Here is a 23,071-nt window from a genome sequence, read left to right as displayed (position 1 = left end):
GAAAGTATTTGGGAAGCAATCTCAACAAATGTTACAGTATATTATTTGACTATGAGCATATTTAGAGAACCCTGTTGCTGAGGAACCAGCTGGCTCATTCTAGGAACCATAAGCTGCTTTGCAGGCCCCTTTGGCAACAGTTAGCCTTGGTGCTTTTTAGATTCAAAAAGGACAGGTTCATCCTGGGAAATCGACCCGCTGACTGCTATCAGTTGACCTCTGGGACAGCTGGTAATTAATCTCACAATCTCATCCGGTCTTGTATCCTGCCTTCATGCCAGCTCGGTCTTATCTTCAAGATCATGTCAAGGTGGAGAGGGAAAAAGCCAAAGTGATATGGATAAACATCAGTACTGTTGTTCTCTGTGGTTTTATATCCTTGCAAGGAGAGCAATTGCTATAATATCTCATGTCACAGTGCAGACATCTATATTGTGTAATTTATGATATCAAACAAAGATATACAATTGAATTGAATGATATGCCCAGTACAGGTCTGGCTGGCAAGGTGGTGTGGTGAGAGTGAGGTTGGGAGAAGAGACTTGAGGAGGGTGTACAGGTTTCTCACTTCCCAGATTAGACAGCACAATGATTTCTTTTTTGTTTTTTTGGAACAACTCCAGGTGAACCCTAACCACTCAGTATTGCATGTCTAACCTTACCCCTTTATATGTCTTACCTTACTTCTTATATGCAGCCCCTCCCTCCCACCCCCATGGTAGACACAAACCACACGTTTTTTCATGTAACTGTGTTTATAAGGATGTTTAGTTCACACAAGATTAGGATTTCGTTATATCCTAGGACTTAGATTACACCTCTAGGAAACTGTTAGGAGGAGCAGGACCCATACTGCTGATGTACTTGTTGCAAGGTGAAACAAATTCCAATTGGAAACTAATGACTAAACAAAGGAACATCTTGAACTGCTTCACTAGGATGTATGATCGGACATGCATCGGACAGCTCAATTTCAAACTTCACATCATATTTCCATGAGATCCCTTTTTTGGCTGCTTCCAGCAGGCTTTTGAGGGATTAAACCATCATAAAGGCTAGCCTTGTTGGGATAAGACTCTTCCTCTCAGGTATTGGGACCAGGTGGAGATAACAGCATAGATGTATGCTTCTGTATGGACCTACCGTACTGTTTATTATGATCCGAGGGAGATCATATAATCCTAAAGCTTCCTGGCGATGCGGCCTCTCTCTCTCTCTCCCCTTCCCGCTCTCTCTCTCTCTCTCTCTCCCCCTCCCGCTCTCTCTCTCTCTCTCTCTCTCTCTCTCTCTCTCTCTCTCTCTCTCTCTCTCTCTCTCTCTCTCTCTCTCTCTCTCTCTCTCTCTCTCTCTCTCTCTCTCTCTCTCTCTCTCTCTCTCTCTCTCTCTCTCTCTCTCTCTCTCTCTCTCTCTCTCTCTCTCTCTCTCTCTCTCTCTAACTCTCCCGCTCTCTCTCTCTCTCTCCCCCTCCCGCTCTCTCTCTCCCCCTCCCGCTCTCTCTCTCTCTCCCCCTCCCGCTCTCTCTCTCTCTACCCCTCCCGCTCTCTCTCTCTCCCCCTCCCGCTCTCTCTCTCCCCTTACGTCAGACCAGGGAGGAGATGGATGACCGCAGAAGAGCAGCGCTTTCACTTTAAAACCAATCACCAGCTGTCACTCTCGGGTCGCAGCCCCGGTGCAGACCCTGCTCTCCGTCCTCTACTCAGTCTGCAGTAAATAATCATACTCTCCCCACAGTCTCTGAGCTTCTGTCCTCCAGCCAATGTAATTCCCCCTTCTGCCATTCCTGTTTACTCTTCGGGTCGGGTCTTACGGCACCTTTAATTCTTTCTCTCCTTTCGTATCTTTCTCGATTCCCCAGTCTGTCTCGCTTTCTATGTCTATTTCTGTCTCTTTTTGTATTCCTAATATTATATTATAATAATAATAATACTAATAGCCTCATTTAATATTTAATCTCAACCCTAACTTGATTTTTGCAAAGCTAACTCAGAGAGTATTATGGTGTTAAGATCAATACAAATGTTGACACTACAGAGGTGTGCTGACCTTTTTGACAAACTTCACACAGTCAAAAATCACAGATGGGTCATGCTAACAGAATAATATCATTTATAACCTTTTCCAACTTTTTATCTGACCCTTATCCAGGAAACATGGCCACTCAGTGCAATTCAATTCAATTCAAGTTCCGCTAACCACACCATAAACCCTCAATCTATGAACTGAACCACTAACATCAGGCAGCTCTCTTGGTTACAGCAGCACACAGCTGTCCCCTCGAGCGGGGCAGAGTGAGAGGCTATTCTTCAAAGTGCTTGCTTTGATTAATAACATCTCTTTAACGAGAGACACTTTTTGGCCACAATCTGAGCATCGTTGGCTCATTCATCATCCGGATGACAGACAGGACAATAACCATCAATATGACACTGAACCTAAACACAGCCTCTTTAAGGAATGCCAAAACATGACCATGGAACGAGGCCTGGGTACAACATTGAACAAGACGCAAGATGTATGACTTCCGCTGGAAAGTCCTCTGCTGGGACACGCAGACAGTCATCACGGTTTTTTAATAAAGAAAATTACATCCAACAACACGTTTATATAAAAGCGGAAGAACTGCAGGGAAATGATTTCCCAGGACTTTGACAGCCACTGTGATCATTTCTCTCACCGTTTGTTTATTCCAATCACAAATGCAGCGATCTCACTCGATATCTTGGAGACTAGCCAATGTATCCAAAGCAGAAACGAAGCATATGTACCCTCTCGTTCTCTGCCTACAACCAACCTGGCAGAGAGAACAACAAAAGGAAAGCGCTCATTTATTTATGACAGTTCTCCGGTGGCTAAACAGCTTGGTGTGAAATATAAAAGCCTGGATCGTCATGGGAATTCTTCTTCAAAGCCGAGGTTCACTGGGTGGATCATTGCCCAGCCTTTCATATGCCAATCAGTCACTTCCCATTGGTTCCTCAGCTTGCAGGACATGCCATGGCAATACACTACCTACTCTATTTCACTTTGTTGTGTCAATAAAGAAAAGCATACCTCTGCTTATGAAGCAGTTAGATGACACATAACCGATATACCTTACTTGAGGTGGAGTTGAGAGATCTAACTCCTCTGATGGTTGACTGTTTGCCTTTCAGATAGGTAATATACCAATCATAAGACTGGATATTCTGAATGGGCACCGGAGGGAGTAAAACATTTGCCTCGGTTCTTCTTTGGACTGAGTCCTAAACACATATTGCATTAGACTGAGATCTTATAAGACATACAGTACAGGAAGTGTAATGCCTGTGAATGTGTCTTGTTGGACAGATTAACAGTTTGTTCAGAAATAAATGTAATCCCTATCTATGAATGCCTATTTGGAGATTCTGTCTGAACATTTAAGCATAACACTTATTGACTACTACATATGCTTCATTTCATCCTTTTGGACACAGACCAAATCAATGATGCATCATACCCACATTGAATAGGGATTATGTTTAAACCAAATAAGAGCTTTGTTCCATTGAGCACACTCCGTAGGGACATAAGCATGTGTTTTTGCTAGTTCTGTCTGTCTGAACGACTCCAGAAACAGCTTGTACACGACCCAGGAGTCAAGACAAGGTTCTGTAGGGCTCTGGAAACCTACACTCAAGCAGGCTCTTTCTGTCTGAGCATGGGACAACTTGGCAGTGCCAAGCCCATCCGGGCCGTGTTGGAAACTGACGGGTGCCCCCGTTTTGCACATGTCAGCTCTATAACCTTGAGTTAGCAAGCCGTGACACCTAAGACACAGCAAGGCGGGGAACAACATTTGGGCACGGTGGTGGGCACTGATTAGACTGGCATCACACGGCATAGGACACAACACAGTTCTCCAAGGACACAAAAAAAGTGACCTTACCTTATCCACTTTTTATGAACAAAAAGAAACACAGAATTTACAGAAGTTGGCAAAAAGATGAATGTCTACTTGATTTCAGAAAACGTTTTGGTTCAAATGCACCCCTGAAGGTGGATTTTCTGGAACCTTAACAGATCAACCAGATCAGGAGGCCTGCCAATCAGGAAGTCTTTTCAACGAAAAGACAAGGAACACAAAGAGGGAGACATAATGTGCTTTGAGGTGAGGATTAATGGGCAGATACCACCTCATGAAACCTAATTTGCTATTGTTCTGCCCAAGAGGTCTGCCCCAGTTTAGGCCTGTCAACATCACCAGTAGACATAGAGGGATTATATAGTGAAAGACAGGCAAGGTTATATCAGGCCAACACTGTCATCCACTTTAGCTCACACCCAACCTTACACCTTACTAAAGGGAATACACAGAAAATATGAAAATATGCCCAAGACAAAAACATGTTTTACTATGGTGGTAAGGTATATTAAACATTGAAATAAGAAGGCTCCGTGGAATGTGGATAGCTGCAGGACCTTTAGGCCTTTGTGTGACTGCCAACAACGAAGAAAAAAAATCCTATTTCCATTTCAAACATTTGTTTTGCTTTTCACCTAACTTTTCATGAACAGGGTAAAATAAACAGTGAAAAGCAAATTAACTGTGAATTGGAAAATTAGATGCACTTAAAAACCTATTGCGAAGTCGTTATTTTTTTCTTCTTGATGACGATGCTACAGCGATGTTGTTGGGAATCATTTGGGTCAAAGGAAACTGCTTTTGTCAGGTGACTCTGTAAGTGACTTAGGGAGTTAATTAAACGGAATACAAACACAGGGAAGTTGCTAGGCAGTGTGTTGCCCACGGCGAGAGGAAGTACGGTTTTAGAACTCAACGGAGGGTCAAAGTAAATTCATCAATCACTCTGCCGACAGCTGAGGGAAGAAAATGAAATATAATTTGAAGAGAACGGGTTCTAAGTAATTGGTTGTGTAAGCACGCCTGCAGGTGGGTGTTTTATCTGACTAGGCAGAGAAATCCATTTGTGTTTTGTTTGTATTCCTGTTTGGTAACTGCACTTAGCTTGATATATAAAGAGAAGAGGGGGCTTAATGAACAACTGTCAGGAATGCAACTCTGTTGTGGGATCCCAGAGATCAAACTAATGGTTAATTATCCTGAGTAATACATGCTTTCTTTTACATTTTAAGCTGTGATAGTGTACGTAACCACTTGAAAAGCAATAAAATCATGACTAACCCTGCACTCATAATAATGCAACTGTATGTTCACTGGAAACATTCATTACAGGTGGCAAGTGAGGATGTTTGAGGAATACTAGGGAACCTGGCTTTGTTTAAAACCTGAGAAGTAATTTGTACTCATGACTCGTAGTGTACTACTATGTGACATCATTCATGCCTTTCACTATTGATATTGCCCAAAGTACCTTTTGGAAGTTGTTCTTGTGATGTGCAGTTAAGCAAGATAAAAGGCTTCTTAATTCTCTGGGAACATTTGGCATTTTATTCTACTCTCAGGTACATATTTGAAAAGTTTATCCCTGTCACAACAATTTAGAGAGGAGAGTTTATCCAAACCCCCTGGATCCACAGACCCGTTCTAAGCGAGTACATTTTAGACAAAAACTTAAAAAAACGACGGAAATGAATGGCTACACAGGGCTGACGGAGGCAGGGATATTAAAGGTTATGGCCTGTCAAGATGTGTTGAAGCGCCATGTGCTGTTCGTATCTCTTTTATCTCATACAGAGGTAATTTGGAGCTCCTACAGAAGCTGCCTTCGGAGCGCCAGCCGCAGGTGACTTCAGATGATCATGTGGAAATCAATAGCTGTCGGTCGCTGTTTCCACCGAGGCTTTGTTCATCACAGGGGTCCCCCCGGCTTCAAATGAGCACTGATAAAAGTGCGACAGATGAGAGAAGCTAGAGGTGTCACAAGGTATGCATGCAAGTCCTCTGAAGTGCTTCACGTGGAGTTTCCTTACACACACACGTGAACATACAACACAATGTAACCAAACATACACAGACCATTCTCTGCAAGATAACAGAGTATTTGTTGTGACATAACACACATTTCTCCAAAAGGAGCCTCACTAATGAGCAGGAAAATGATTCCTATGAGAGACCTAACCTTTGAAACAAAGGTCAGAACCATTAAAGAGACACAGCAGGTAGCCTGGCGAAGATTGAGAGTGGTGAGCAAAACAGTCATTGCAATAAGGCCCTTGAAACTTGAATCAGTTCACTTCAAAGAAGGAGAGAACTAACCAACCAAAACATGTAATAATGATAAAAGGGTCAAAACCCCATTATCTATAAATGTTTGCTATTTAGCTTGTTGCTGGTTGGAGCAGTAGTAATGTCTACACAGCAAATCTGCATAAAGGATTCGTAAACATGGACATTCAGTCGGACTGTGTCAGCATGAAGAGGAGTTCTTGAGCTCTTCTGACATCAGCCAGCCATCAACAAAGATAAGTGTGTTATTAATGAGCAAGCTCCTGATGCTAATCCTCTGGCACAGGGGAAGTTCCTCCATCCCTGCTCATAAAGACAACGTTTGTTTACTGATTTTACAGTAGCCAATGAGATGGCTGTGCCATAGAGAAACCCCAACCGCAGAAACAACTGGTTGTGTTAGAAAATGTACAAAGGTCTGGAAGATAAAATACAACATAAACATATATAAACCTATGACTTATGGCCATAAAGTATATATCTGAAGGACGAAGGACCTGGTTAGACACTAAAATCCAATAATTAATCGTGCCAGAACTTCTAGCCGTCATTTTTTCATCTATCTGATTTGAATGTGCAGGACTTATAAAGGGTTTATGAGGGATTTATTAACCCTTGTGTTATCTTCGGGTCGTTCTGACCCATCAGTCATTGTGACACACCGTCGTATTGCGACAACTTTACCGCATACAAAAACAAAGTGAAGCATTTTCTTTTAACCGTTGGGCTGTCTCAGACCCCCCACATTGCGAAGGTTAAAAGAAAATTATTTTTATTTGTTTTTGTATTGGGTAAAATTGGGTAAACACAACGATGGTTCGTTATGAACCTTTGGGTCATGTGACCCGAAGGCAGCACGAGGGTTAAGTGTTTTTAATTCATTTGCGGTGGGGCTGACATGACGTTGTAGGAGTAGCGCTGGGTGAGCGTTTCCATCATGTGAGCCAAGTAGAGCTGTGCTTTAGAGAGAAAAGGAGAGAGGAGAGCCAGGATCTCTGGCTGAGCTTTAATCTGACTGAGCCCCTGCAGCCAGAATACAACTTAGTCTACTTTGGAGCTCTGGACCAAGAAGGAGAGAGCGAGAGCAACAGAGACAGAGAAAAGCCCCACATCCAAAAGCCAATCTCTAGGAGAAAGACTGCAGCCGTGAGATAATCGGTTTTGTTTGTCAATCACTTCCTAATACTGTAAATCACAACTTCTTTCTTAATCCGTCACCAAATGTAGGTGCTTTGCTACAGTACCTTTAAACCCACCCATGACTGCACACAGATGGTCTGCTGAGGCAGTCCCTGCGGATATTTTCTTATTTAGTTCTTAAATTTAGAAATGGATGAAGTATAACTGTGGCTTCTCTGTGCCTGTAAGGGCATTTCAGCTTTGGATGTGGTGTGTGTGATGGGATGGGTGTGTTGTTTTGCTGAGTTAAATTGAATTGGGATGCTGATTTAAATCACTTCCCACCAAGTGAGAAAAGAGGGCAACAATGCTTGTTTGGAATATTAAAGAGTCTGTATGTAAGAGTGTGTGTGTTCGTGTGTGTGTGGTAAGTTTCCCCCTTCATCTTATGTTGCCCATGGGTTGGCATTGGTACTCTGATCCTATTGTAAAGCTGATACTTGTTAAAATTGAATTCAAAATGAAAGCATGGGAGAGCAATGGACTCTGTTTAATTAGATTGCATTTTACAAACAGTAGAGTGTGCCTTGCTGACTAATCAAGATTGGGGTGGATGAGAAGTTAATGTTTCTCATGAGCTAATGCCGTCTTAAAAGTTGTAGAATAAAATAAATCAGTAGACGAGAAACAGTAACCTGTCAAACTAAGGGTCAATGACACACACAGACTAAACCAGTAAACATCGTAAATAGAGACTCTCCATTGTCATTTTTTTTTAAGAACTTGTCTGTGTTCCGAAACGAATGATATTTCAGTTTTGTAGAATATCATGACAGTTGACATTTCCACTATTTATAGGTCCCTTAATTATCAGTGTTCAAGGAATACTCTTATCTGTTGAAATGCTAAGAGGTGCTCATGACAAGTAAAAAGCAATTGGGAATGGCTAATCATAAGAAATTGCATTTCATATCTACCTCACATTTTGTGCCAAGTATAGTTGCTAAATTTTGTATATTAGCTAAATCTGTCTGTGACAGACACATTTGTTATTGTATTCTAATGCAACATTTCTTGAGTGAGAATCTGTTGTCTGAACAGAATTAGTTATAGATAGCAACCATGTACAAATATGTCAGGACAAGGCAGTTTGCTTACAATAAGCTTGCAAATCGTTTACTTAATTCTAAGACTCCAAGACTATTTTGCACTGCGCTGAGGATTTCCCAACCCTCAATAAATCTATTATGGGAAGCGCTCTCTTGATAACTCACTACAGTTTACAGGCCTCAGCACACTAGTAAACCCCCCTTCTTTTCCACTCTCTCCGTTCCATTCTGGAGACAACAATGGTGGGTTTGTGTCAAGCTTCTGCAAGCTGGGCGACTTGAAGTTTCAGAGGTTTGTAATTTACTGAAACATGTGAGTCATAGAATTGTTTTTTAGGGTATTTCCACAAAATATTTGGATATGTAGAAATATTTTCTACATTTGTGCATAACGTAGGTCAATCAAATATGTCTGATGATGCTCTGAAGAACTGGCTACAGTACTCATTTAAAAGCAATAGGAATAGGAATTATGGAAGTATGTCCACAATGTAAACCAAAAGAATCTCTGTAGAATTGAATTTCAAAGCATCACACATGCACATGCACTTTCACCTGCACTCCTGAACGAATAAATGGACACAAGACCACAAACCCTGGAACATTTTTTTTTGTTCAATAAAATATTATTCATTTTTCAACTTAAGTCAAAGTTGCTTCCATTTTCTCCCCACACTCTTTTTCACAACAGAGCTCTTTTAAAAGGGGCATTTTTATTTCATTAAAAAGATCTGATTTGTGAAATTGCATTTATATTCACAGGCCTGGGCCTTGGTAAGTAATCAGTGAGGCATGCAGCTAGCTATCTCTAAACGGCAGGATTGCTTTAATGTTTATGATATCACTATTCAATCTCCCACAATGCCCGGCTTAGAGCAATGACAGCCACAGAAGTCTTGTTCATATAGATGAATTATTTTTCCCCCCTACCACAAATTGAGTCCCCGGTGCTTTCACAGACAAACAAAAAAAAAGAAAATGTCAGTTTTCTGAGGGGAAACGCTATTTTCAAGTGGACGTTCTCTTTCAAGTCCAGGTCTTTTCAAGTGGGTTAGACTTTTCATGGGCCAGTGTGGGAAAGGAAGACAAGTCTTTTAGAAGACCCTCTCCTCTCCCTGCCTTTGGCCTCTTTCAAAGAGAGGCCACCTTCTCTGGCTTTCTTAGTCAATGACTAGCTTTTGTGCCCTGACCAGGGTGCATCCCCAATAAAACTGCCCTGCATGCCCTTCTGCCATTCAACTCCAACCTCACAAGCATACACAGTCTGCCAGACATGCACAGGGCCTGAGCATTGGAAGCACCGATTTTCGAAAAGCATTGTTGTCTAGGCTTTGGAAGCAAACCTTCTCTCGTTGGAGTGTCAAGATAAACTCTCTGCTTTTTTGGGGGTTGTTTCTGTTATGTATAGCTCTACAGATCCCCAGCCCGGTGCTGTGCCACAACCAAAATACTTTGAGTAAGGAAAACAGCCCCATTTGATCAAAAGGAGGTTGATGAGAAACTAAAACGACAACCAAAATTCCAAACCGGTTATACGTTTTCATTCTGAAAGATTTTAAATATTATAATGTTCCCTTTTGAAAGTCTGGCAGATGATGTAAATTCTCAAGACCCTTGTGCAATATTTTGAAAGGAATTGCTCACATTATAATGAGAACGATGAGAACATGTGCTAATTGAATTAATTATATCAAAAGGTAAGAAGACTATACAAAACAAAACAACTAGGCCCTATGTGGTAAAAGACAAGGCAGGCAGGCAAGACTATGATACTGACAATAAGTATATTATGAGATTACAGATGTACTGTAGGTTGTATGGCATACTGTTTAATTGTAAGTTGTCTAACTACATGCTCTTATTGTTCTTCCCTTTGGGACTTATTTGGTTTCACAATGTATGCTTCATGTTTGGCTACCCGCAATGTTTGGGGCTATCTCGTTGTTATGATCCGTGTGACCTATGCACTTTTGTAAAACTCTCTCTTGGAAGTCGCTTTGGATAAAAGCGTCTGCTAAATGCATAAATGTAAATATTGTAAACAATAAACAGGGTTTACCGTCTTGTTTTAAGACACAGATATAGAAGTGGGTTGGAGGACACATCCTTTAATAGAGAGAGTGAGAAATTTGAGGTTGTGTCATTAAACAGATTTGACTGGTCTTGTCATTATCACTAAATCAAAGAGTGGCCAGTCCTTCCTTCAGGGCAGTGAGAAGGTCTTTTGTGGCTCTATGACTAACCGGATGAGACACCGTCCACACTTGCACTGTTTCTAAATGAATCGGACACTCCGTGCCGCAATGGGGTCCTCCAGCTACTGCAGCACTCCTACCCATCCATCTGCAAGCCTTCCTGCTCTGCCCCTCCTCCACCCAAACACCCCAAACTGGTGTCTTGTGTAATGAAGGAGAAAAAAAGAAGGCGCTTGACTGCTCACAGTTCTGTCACTCCAACTGCGTCCAAAACACCCTGATGGAAGGACTCCCCAGTCAACACTGTGGAGTCCTTCTGCTTCCTGGGCACCGTCCTCTCCCAGGACCTCAAGTGGGAACTGAACATCAGCTCCCTCACCAAAAAAGCACAACAGATGATGTACTTCCTACGGCAGATGAAGAAATTCAACCTGCCAAAGACAATGATGGTGCACTTCTACACAGCCATCATTGAGTCCATCCTCACCTCTTCCATCACCATCTGGTACGCTGCTGCCACTGCCAAGGATAAGAGCAGACTGCAGCGTATCATCCGCACTGCTGAGAAGGTGATCGGCTGCAATCTGCCTACCCTTGAGGACCTGCACACCTCGAGGACCCTGAGGCGTGCGAGGAAGATTGTGGCCGACCCCTCCCACCCTGGTCACTCCTTGTTCCAGCTACTCCCCTCTGGCAGAAGGCTGCGGTCCATCAGGACCAAAACCTTACGCCATAAGAACAGTTTCTTTCCATCTGCTACTGGCCTCTTCAACAAGGCCAAGGACTCCCATTGACATTCATTCACTTATTTAACTATTATAAGTCCATCTAATGGCAATTCAGTATGCATAAGCCACCTTATCTCAGTATCTGATTGCACTATGTTGATCACTCACGCTGCTCATTCTATTCTTATTTTTATATATATTTTATTTTATATTTAAATTGTTGTATTCTTAGATTGTTTAGTTCTTAGAAATAGTTAAACTTTTGTACTTTTACTTAATTTAAGATTCGTATATGTTTAGTCTTTTGCACCTCCCTGCCACAGTAAATTCCAAGTTTGTATAACATACATGGCGAATAAACTGAATTCTGATTCTGAAAGGAAAGCAGTTACTATAGTGGGTTCATTTCCATATGATGCAAGACTAAACCAATGTGACGAAATCCTGGGACTTGGGTTGACAAAAAGCCTATTGCCACAACTTCTCAATTACTAAGAAAACCCCTCCATCCCAAGAGCCTGTGAACAAACCTCTACCCGCCAAACACTGACAAGCCTTCAGGCCAGTACAAGCTGTACTTTCTGCACCATTCATGTTCTTATTGATACTGAAGCTACAGTATTTAGATTCAGTGGCTGTCTTGTCTCTGTGTCTCTGTACACACAGATAACTGTGTACCACAGATAAAGGCATTACAGCACAAACCTGTATAAAAGAACATTATTCATATACTTTGTGTACTTTTAAAGCTAAATGGCCAAATTATGAGACATGGATCATGACTGAATCTACAACAAACTACATGTAAGAGCATATTCTAATTGGATTAAATATCTATTGCCATTTTAATTCCATGGGGGCTACTCAGAAAGCATGGACACTGTGAAGGTCATACACAATGAATCACATTTGATTCCCATTTAACTTGTTCACATTACATATAATGAAATCTGCGATTCCATCTCTCCATGGTGCTATAAAGTTAGTAGCTAATTAACCCCTAACAACCCAACCAAAATGACGACATGCAATGATATGACCTTGTTAAATTAAATTCATGGTGATTACACAATGCACGCTATATTAGTTCAATAAGGTCTGCAAAACTGAATGAAAGAGTGTAGATATGGCAGAGATAACTAAAATAGCCCACATCCAGGTCAATAAGTCATTTCCCAAAGCTAGCCTAGTACACTAAGGCTTTCCAGCAGAGAGAGATAGCTAACTGCTACGCTATCATGCAAAGCTACGTAAGGGCATGTGTCTGTGTGTGTCTGTGTGTAGAAGGGAATCAGGTCAGAAATGGAAACATTTAGAACAGCACATGGAAAAAGAGCAAGAACAAGGGAAGGAAGCAGAAGGAAAAAAAAAGAGTTCAAAGAAGCTGCAGCCTGCACCCTGGAGCGTGGCAAGCCCACGGAGAGCGATGCAGAGAGGCAGAGGATCTGATGTCTCAAAGTGGAAATGGGGAGACGGGGAGGGAGGGCTGAGCAAGAAAGAAGCGGAAGAGAGGTGATCAAGAAGGGTTGGGGGCGGGGAGGGGAGGGGGTAAATGTGACGGGGTGTCTATGGAGAACATGGGGGAAGGGTAGAGAGGGCCAGTGGGTTCATTACAGAGACAGTGGCATTGTGTGAGTGGAATGGAAGTATTAATGTGTGCCTGTGTGACTCTACTGCATAGAGAGGGAAAGAGTAAGTTAAAGAGAAACTGAAAAACATACAGTATATTGTGTGACTGAGCCTCTCTGTGTGTGCATGTGAAGTCCTCCTGAAGAGAAATAATTTGTAGTTATCAAATGGCTCCAGCACAGGGACTCTAAGGACATCTCTTATAGGGAACAAAAGAGGAGAGATGGAAAGACCTGGATATTCCCTCTGCCGGAGAGGGCACTTGCAAAGCAATCTGATGTAGTAGGTGCCAGCCTATCCCCCCCGAGACCACACAGGCTGTCACCTCATCCCCAGACCATGGGAGAGAGATGAGGCTGGGGGGGTGAAAGGATGGTGGTGGAGGCCACAGGTCAGAACACGACCTTGTTCGGGTCTAAATGGATGTCCCTGTCATCAGCCATTCTCCAGAGCCTGTGGACAAGAGGGTACGGCCAGGGCGAAGGGGGTACATCGGTGGCGGGAGGGGAGCCATGGAGTGTGATCGAAAGCTGGGTAGCGTCAGCCCCATACCTTCCAGCGGCTCCAAGCTTGCCTTCTCTCTTTGGCTCTGTTTCTCTCTCACGCTCCCTGTCTCTCTTACCCTCCCTCTGTTTCTCTCTCTCTCTCTTCCATAATGCTGCAGTAAGAACTGCACTCTAACAGGGAAACTGATCCGCAGTCTGAGAACAAGGATGCGTACAGATGCAATCTGATTTACTGTCTCCATGTTGGCTCTCAACCAACAGGGACCCAAAAACAACCTTACAACTATTTCTATAATCCAAAGGCACCCTAATTCACTGAGATTACAGGATTGTAGAGAGAGAGAGCAATTCAGAATGATGTCATTATTTCGAACCACTGAGTGCAGCACTTAGGCTGTAAGTCTCAGATCTTTTGGGGGCCTTGTTTAGACAATAGGAAGCTACTCTACAGTTTAAAAATATGTAAAATATGTCCTACAGTATTTGTTTTCTTACAACCATGACTGAGGACACCAACTTTTGTGTCATATCTGATTGAGTTATTTATTTTCTGATGCAGCAAAACACGTTTAATGTATAAAATGAGAAGAGGCATTAAAATGCTGTACAAGTCACAATACATTGAAATGTCAAAATACATTATTTGCTTCATCTGTAAAATAAATTCAGGCTCATAATCAATGCATCCCTTTTGCAAAAAAAAACAACAAAAAAACATATTTTCATTACCTGACATCTACATTCAGAACAATATCTGCACATTTCTAATTTGGTTCCACACGTGCCTTAAAGCACTCGACATGGAGTAAACAAATCCGATTGTTGCTCCACTCATCGATTCTCTTTCGTCCCTTTCATCCCCTCTGTATTCTGTTTTCTTTTTTCGCTTGACCTCTTAAAATTCCCAGCATGCTTGCACGGAACGAGGGGATTTTGTATGATCAAACAGTGATGATGTGCTTTGCAGCTTCGCAAGGCACCAACATAATTCTTTAGCCGTGCAATTTAGATCCCTGCTGACACTCTGAGTTCCTGATGTACTGCTGACGACATCTCCAAAAAAGCAGTGTGCATGGTCCTTCTCTCTCTCTCTCTCTCTCTCTCTCTTCTCTCTCTCTCTCTCTCTCTCTCTCTCTCTCTGTCTGTCTCTGTCTCTGTCTGTCTCTGTCTCTCTGTCTCTCTCTCTCTCTCTCTGTCTCTCTCTGTCTGTCTCTCTCTCTCTGTCTGTCTCTCTGTCTCTCTCTCTCTCTCTCTGTCTCTCTCTCTCTCTGTCTCTCTCTCTCTCTCTGTCTCTCTCTCTCTGTCGCTCTCTCTCTGTCGCTCTCTCTCTCTCTCTCTCTCTCTCTCTCTCTCTCTCTCTCTCTCTCTCTCTCTCTCTCTCTCTCTCTCTCTCTCTCTCTCTCTCTCTCTCTCTCTCTCTCTCTCTCTCTCTCTCTCTCTCTCTCTCTCTCTCTCTCTCTCTCTCTCTCTCTCTCTCTCTCTCTCTCTCTCTCTCTCTCTCTCTCTCTCTCTCTCTCTCTCTCTCTCTCTCACACACACACACACACACACACACATTCCCTTGGAAGTCAACATAAAAAGTTGGTGGTTGAAAAAGGGTTGTGGGAGAGAGAGTAAAAAGAGAGAGAGAGATGCCGAGTCCTCAAAGTAAATTGCACCTGATGGATGGGGTCTGAAAGAGATTGTCTGGATGACAGACAGAGGAACTAGGTCTGTGATTGTACTGAGGTAAATCCTCTACCTCCACTTCTACTAAACCTCATGAACAACCAACTTGGGAAACGTGGAACTCATAATACATTTTAAGCAGCCAATTATTTTCTCCAAAGTCTTGTGATGTTATTAGAAGATAAATACTAGAAGATAAAACACTAGTCTGAGATGGAACGCCACGGGGTTGAACATGATCATTACAGGTATGGTATGACCAATATACTAGTTCCTAGGCTTTGGAGTCAACCTCCTATGATGAGTTTTGACCTCAAAACGGCCCGTATGAATGTCCTATGATGTCTGGAACTGACTCATTTGTGTGCAAATTGGTGGGTACTGTGTAGTATTCTGTATAAAAATATACATTTAGTTTCATGAAATACATGCCTTTGCTCTGTCTCAGTGGTGCTATGTGGTTGCAGTGCAAGCTGAGGCAGCCCATGGATATAACATGTCACAAAGCTGTTAATCCAGATTTACTGTTCATGGTGAGAGACTGAAGAAGACTTCACAGAGGACCTCTGGCTGAGAAGTCTTCAGTATTCGAACGGTATAGCCTGGGTGCTGAGAGCCTCTCAAAGCAACGATCACATAGTGTGGAATGTCAAATGTAATGTGTCGTAAAAACACATTATGAAACTTATATATATTTAAGAGGCCTAATCTAAGTAATTATTATCAAAGCATAAGGTACATGCTTTAGAGTACATACATCAGTGCCAATAATGTCCATGACACTTTCTGAGTGGTTCTCATAGAAGTTGGTGTTCTACTGCAAAAGGAGTACATAAAAAAAAAATAAGTAAGTATCACTATACAAAATTACCATTTAAAAAGTGTAGCCTATACCAAGATGTCAGCATATTTGTGACTCCAGTGCAACATAAACACCATCAAAGACCTTTATGATCCAAAACATCAACCAATCTTTGAACGAGAGCATTTTCACAATGGACTTGACTCACACGTCCTCAAACATTGCTCTACATCAAACCCATACTCATCCCATCACCAGTCCGCCTAGGTGGATGGGGAGTTGAGACGAAGCCGGGACTCATTAAAGAAAGCTGCTAATTACTAGTGTAGGAAACAACATATGAAATAATAAGCGTTAGCATTCCCCCATAGGGACGCATGGTTCTTCCTCTGTAGAATGTCTGAGAGACACTTCACCAGCGCCAGATAATTATGAATAATAAAGCAGCCGTTTAAATAATTGCAATTATGGTCCTTGGTGCTTCTTCACTAGTTAAGTGGGTCACGTTTTCAAGAACACTTCCACATTTTCTCGTATTGGACACGTTAAGTCATAGTTAACTTCTCACAGGAACCTGACAAGAAGAGCTGACTTTATTGAGGTTAATTATAACTATATTTATATTCTCCAGGGGTGATGCCCTTTGCCCGGAATTACTGACATTGTCAGTGAAGTATGGCCAAAAGTATCAGGTCCAGATTGAAATGTTGGAAAAACGTCAACCCACTTGGCATGTGTGATGTGTCCAAATAGCGTTTGTGTCCTGGTCTTTTTTCAATTGTTCGAAATAAGAAATGAAAAGCTTTTCTGCCTGAGAAAAATGGTAGGCTATTGCACAAAGCGCTGGAAGAGCACTATTTGTTAGTGCTCTTCCAGCTTATTAGTTGTGTCACAAGTTGTGTCACAAGTTGTGAGCGTTTCAGCTCTTGGCAGCTAGCTAGCTAGCTAGCTTCCCACAGTATGCCTGCCACTCTTCCATTATTAGGCTAACTGTATACAGCGGAACAAGTAATAGTTTCTCAGTAATAATACACAAGTAATAATTCTCAGATTGACAGATGGTTTAAATGCGTGAGAAATACTAGGCGTTGCGTGAGAAATGGCTGTAGTGCGCGGCCCACTTGAATGCCCCCCCCCCCCCCCCGTGAACACCCGTTCACATAATTCGTGTTTATCAAACATGTTTAGCCATAGACATGTCTGTGTTTAGCTAACAACACCACGGCACGGGAGCCAAACAGTTCGCTTTCACGGCAAAATGCTACAGTAAATACACTTGTAAAAAAAAAGGTAACAAATATGACAGACCAATTATTTATGTGTTAACATTAAGGACTAGCAAGCAAGATGAGTACATTATAATGTATCAAAAGATTGTTAGCTAGTTAGCCTAGCTAGCTCTAACTTTACTGCTCAAATCCGTTACCAGATAGCTAGAGTCCAGCTAGTGATAGCTAGCTACTTTTACTGTGTGTCTAGATAAACCTTACCTTGGTAATTGTCGATGTAACTCAAAACGTACAATTTGAACCCCCTTTCCCTCTTGCTTGAATGGCAGCAACATAGAATCCATGTACATCGTTAATTGTCATTTTGGGAAAATGATGTGTGGAGAGCTAACTGCTGGCTACCGGAAGTTGTTGACCTGTATTGTACAATACGCGAAAGTAATGCGTGGGAACCTTTGCGATTAATTCTAACACCATTTGCGAGCCATGTGTAATCGTCCAACATCAGTGTTCAGCCTTATTAATGTTCTTGTGGCCTCTTTATAATAAGCCTCCCAAAAAGAGTGAAGTCAGTTAAAGTGGGAACAATTTAACATTATCCAGAGCGACTTACAGAGCGACTTACAGTAAGTACAGGGACATTCTCCCCGAGGCAAGTAGGGTGAAGTGCCTTGCCCAAGGACACAAAGTCATTGGCACAGCCGGGAATCGAACTGGAAACCTTCAGATTACTAGCCCGCTTCCCTAACCGAACATACAGTTTATGGAATTTGTCCCAATGGTTCAGTGACCCTCCAATGAAATGTGAATATATTTGTATATTTACTTTTGTGTGTGTGTTTGTGTGTGAGGTGAATACGATAAGAAATATCCTTATTGAAATCCTCACCGCAAATTGTGTCGCCTGGCTTTGTCAATGGGAAAGGTCAGAAACCATGGGGAGGCTTAGAGTCTAATGTCAGCCCCTCATCTGAGGAAAGAAAGTTGAGAACCTTTATGAGAGTAGCATGAGGACAGGTAATAATGAACCTAATAATAAACTGACAAGAATGCCATACTTACCGACTGACTTACCATGACATCAGTGTATAATGCATGGTATGCATTTCCTAACACCCTTTCTACAGTATGATGCAAAGCTGCAGTGAAGGGTGGCCAGAATTCTGTAGATGAACAGCAAGTACATTGAAAGGAGGGTTTTGTGTGGTTATGCTCAGTGCTGAAGTGGGAAGATAAGACGTCTACAATAATATATTCTAAACGATTACTGATATTCTCAGAGTGTTGTTGTCTATAGCTGTTTATATACAGCCATACAGTCATGTGATGTTCAGGAAGCTAACTTGCTCCAAAGGAAACAGGAATAAATCCACAATACCAGTCAAGCTCTGAACATTCTCAGATTTATGACAGCTACTGGCAGGGAGCCAGATATACTGGGGAACCTATACAAGCTCTAGAGTTTGTATTTATAGACTGTATTTTGCAAAGCTCTGCTCTACAGCTTTATTATACTGGTTTTATATGATAACAATGAAGTCTTGATTCAATTGAATGGTGAGACGCAAACAACGTTGACTTCCGTTATGGATGAATATTATACATTTTTGTTTAGTCAAACCCACAAAGTTGTTTAAATTCAGTCAAACTGACATAGTTCAAGTACAATTTTATTTGTATTCGCCTTTTTTAATGTATACATATTATACATGTATATGTTTTCAACATACACTCACACTTTCTGATATGGCTGAATTTCAAAAACTCCACACTTGACACCTAAAATGTAATGGCGGAGATCAATGACAGATTTGTCCTCGGTTGTCATGGAGGATGACAAACAATGTCCTTATGGACAACTCTGAGATTATCTTTTCTTCTACATTTAATCTGTTTGAAGCTAAACAGCCAGCAAGTCTGTTATGCAAAGCCACTTTTATTCTGTGTACAACCTTTCCTTTAGGGACATAATTTTTCAGGTGAAAGAGAGGTGTTTTGATGAGCAGCCATGTTTTAGATTTGATGACATTAGCTTGATGACAATAGCTTTCCAAGCTATGCTTTATGAATTCGATTTTGAGAAGGAGCTGTAGATTTAATCATGGCCTTAGTCAAACATGAACTCAAACCCTGTGGGAAAGTGACGGCTTTCAAAGATACTATCTTAAGTTTGACCAATTCCTTGAAATAGTACAGACATCTACTGTATATAGCGACTACTTAAAATAAGCTCTTTTTGAGCGATCAATTCCTCTAAAAGCATACATCTCTATGGGCAGATGTAACTTCTATCCAGAGTTGAGTCACCTGGCTGCCTTTGGCTTTATACATCACAAAGCATTTTTTACTTATATATGTAATATTACTCCAAGCAATAACGTTGCTTCTGAAGAACTGGGTCAGTAGCATCATTGTTTTTTCTTTTCACCAGAGATAGAAAATACGACTGAAACAATAGTGACCCATTTCTGAAAAAGTCTTGGTAGTGATTGCAGGTGTAGGGGAGGGTAAATTGGGACATTGTTGTGCAATTCATTCTGTATTTGGCTCGAGGGCCTTGTTCTTTTCAACCCAGTTTAATCAAAGAAACATATTTAATCCCTTCTTTTCTGGGGGAAAACACCTTCCTGAAATGCCACAGTAGACTTCGTCAAGCTAGAGAATAAAAAAAAACTCCTTAAAATGTGTCCCAAACATAAACAGTGTCTAAGTAGAGTAGAGAGTGGTTGAATATCATGATGAAATGACCTTCTAACACATAATGAATAATGCCTTGGGCAGAGCCGAAGAGATATAAAAAACTAGTTACGTTCGGGGGGTTTTCTTACTTTTTTTTTTTTTTTTTTTCTTATTTGAAAATAGATGATTAAGCCCTGGCTTGTTCCTAGTTGTTCACTTTCCTGTGGACTGCTACTGGCTTTTATGAGGACATAGAATTTCTCTTCATTATTTGTAATAGGTGAAATAGGTTTAGTAAAGTAGTGCAATCTATATTTCATCCATCTTGTTGTGAATGGCCAGGTTTAAAATAGTTTCACTTAAAGGATAATTAAATGTGCAGACCACATGACACCTTTTGCAACAGAAAAAGGACATTTCCAGAAAGATCGAAAGAAGTAGTCACCTTTTCAGGGTATCCATTTATCTAATTTTCTTGTCATTAGTTTGGTACACCCGATTCCTCTTCAACCATTCCAAAATCTATGGTTTCCATGGTCACCATATGCAGTTGAGCAGTAATATTCACAGTTGTCATAGGTAGCCAGCCTCGTGATGTGTCACACGCTCTCATTCACACTGACAAATTGACCAGCACATGGGCACACACACACAAACTGCAGTTATTTTCACAAAAATAAATAGCAATGTGAAAAAAACTAAAACAACATTTAGTCAATGCTGCATGACTTCAGTGCTGCATCCTCCCTCCCCCCACTCCCACCAAACCACACAGTAAATCACCATTGAAGAGCAGGATCTCTCATAGATTATGGTTTCAACTTTGTGACTGTGTTGGTTTTCTGCTGTGTCATCATCAGCCTTTCCTGCACTGCAGAGCTCATTTATAAAGCCTGGACCATCCCAGATGCCGTCCTTGTAGCCCATTCATCACCTTCGCTCTGCTAGTCTAACTACACGGAGCAGACAGACCTGGATACCCTATATACTGTAGGCAATGGGACTGTCATACAGGTACTGCACTGGTAGCCACAGGAATATACCACAGGAGGGGTTAGCATTGTGTTCGGTGTGGTGCTAGACATCAAATACAATTTGCAAATGGCATTGGACCCTTGTGGTGCTCTTGATTTAGTGCACACAAGAGTTCATTGGATGTAGGCAATTTGTTATGTAGCGTGAGCTGGTGGTTAGTTAGTGTTCTCCTTAGATAACACGTTAGAGATAATTCAGGAATACCTGTGCAGAACAATTGAGAGAATTGCTTACTGGATGCTCACTTGAATCTATTGAATCATATTACCTCTACAGTGTAATCATCCTGACTGCCAGCTCGATGTTGATGTGGTCCGTGTCAGCCACAGTGAAGGACACTCCCCCGATGGGACAAGAGTGTTCCCCTCTGTGATGGGAGCCATGTGTGTCAATCTCTTGCATTATTGATTTACTTTGGATACATACTGAACAGACCCAAGAAGATTTCACCACGGTCAAACATCAAATTCATTGTTATTTCCACTCATATGATTACATTCAACATGCCAATCAGGATATCCAGTTTACATCTTTAGGGATATTGTTAGGAAGATGTCCACATGATACTACAACCTTTTCTATAGTTCAGTTGGTAGTAAGCTTCTGGCTGTGTTATAGTTATTTGTTGAATGCAAGACAAACAAATGTGCAATACAATGTCTGACTAACAGTATCTACTTATTACTGTCAGATTTGGGCTGTGGGTGTGGTGTAGCCATGCGTATTACAAGGGAGTCAGGTGGCTGAGCGGTTAGGGAAGCGGGCTTGTAATCAGAAGGTTGCCAGTTCGATTCCCGGCCGTGCCAGATGACCATGTGGCCTTGGGCAAGGCACTTCACCCTACTTGCCTCGGGGGAATGTCCCTGTACTTACTGTAAGTCGCTCTGGATAACAGCGTCTGCTAAATGACTAAATGTAAATGTATTTGTTTATAATTTGGTGAATGGGGGCAGTGGAAGAGGTAAATGATTGGGACAGGCTATGAATCAGGTTTTCAAACTGTGGTATCTCAGCCGTAACATGAAACTTCATTAGCTGTTGAACATCTAAAGTCACATCCAACCATACCTTCCTCTGCCTGTAAAACACATTCCCAGAATCATACCTTTCGTAGCGTCCTCATTATTAGAGTGAGTGTGTGTGTGTGTGTAGGTAAATTACAAGGGTTGCTTTCAATTCACCATTTGATCAGGTAGTAAATAATATCACCAGTTCCATACAAAGTGGAGAGTGAAGAGAAAATTTAATAGATACAGTAAGAGGATGGATGGGATGAGTGGTGGGTAGGATTCAATCCTCCACTTGGAAGACATTCTTGCGATTGGCAAGCGAGAAGAATTGGCAACCTATCACTTTAACCTCTATTGGAGTCTTCGTTCATAAATGGAATTCCATTAACTCTTATCCTCAGATAGGTCTTCCATCTAACTCTATCTTCTGGGGAGTAGGAAATAGACCTCAAAGCATGTACAGGAGAATAAAAGAGATAACTGAGTTCAAATATCAACATGTATTTGTTGACAGAGCATGACAGGAGATGCACATCATATTTGTGTGTTCTTCCAACTAGATTATGGGCGTATTAATCCTGTTAGCCAACCAGGCGTAGCACGGTGATTGCTCCTGCCAAATGCTGAAACAAAACAACACGCTCATTGGTGAATGTCACTATATAATTTGGGATTCGTCAAACATGTAAGGCGGTAAATATTATGGAAAGAAAAATATGTATCATTATATAAAAATAGTTTTCAATGCTGTTCATTCGGGTCTCATGTTTTGCAAATTGAAGGCTCAGTCTCATGTTTTCATGTAGGGTTTATTCATTGGTTGCAATGTTTACTTTTACCTCAATCTAAAAGTGGTTAAATTATGGTCATGGTAGAAGTAACTAGTAGTGTTGATGAGCAGAGATACATCTTTGGGTTATTATTGCGCAAACATGCATGGGATTTGTTTTGAAATAGTATATTTTCTAAGCTTTATTTTGCTAACTTTTCTAGATATTCACTTTCATTCCCTGCTGAATGAATGAAGTGCTGATACTACAAGGCTTAAAGATGACTATAGATCACACCAGCACCTTATCTCACTGTGGACTGCAGGCTTTAACAGTAAAACACGCTCTCAATAACATCCTTCAAGATTTAGAACTTGTGCATAATAGACTTAAGAGATACTGTAGGATCACTTTAGATCAAGT

General features: G+C 41.5%; 1 protein-coding gene across 4 annotated transcripts in view; it reads right to left on the bottom strand.

Moving 5' to 3' along the window:
• Window positions 1-17,498, bottom strand: part of slitrk4 (SLIT and NTRK-like family, member 4) — a 132,363-nt gene extending 114,865 nt beyond the window's left edge. For all 4 annotated transcript variants that reach the window (XR_009932051.1, XM_062476833.1, XM_062476835.1 and 1 more), the window contains exon 1: window positions 17,416-17,498. The gene's annotated coding sequence lies outside the window, so the exon portion shown is untranslated. The remainder of the gene's footprint in view (window positions 1-17,415) is intronic.
• Between the last annotated feature and the right edge of the window lie 5,573 nt (window positions 17,499-23,071).

The sequence above is a fragment of the Osmerus eperlanus genome, chromosome 13 (genome assembly GCF_963692335.1).
Source record: "Osmerus eperlanus chromosome 13, fOsmEpe2.1, whole genome shotgun sequence".
In the NCBI taxonomy this organism is placed as follows: domain Eukaryota; kingdom Metazoa; phylum Chordata; class Actinopteri; order Osmeriformes; family Osmeridae; genus Osmerus; species Osmerus eperlanus.
The sequence above is the reverse complement of the archived record's forward strand: the minus strand, read 5'-3'. Positions and strand labels throughout refer to the sequence as shown.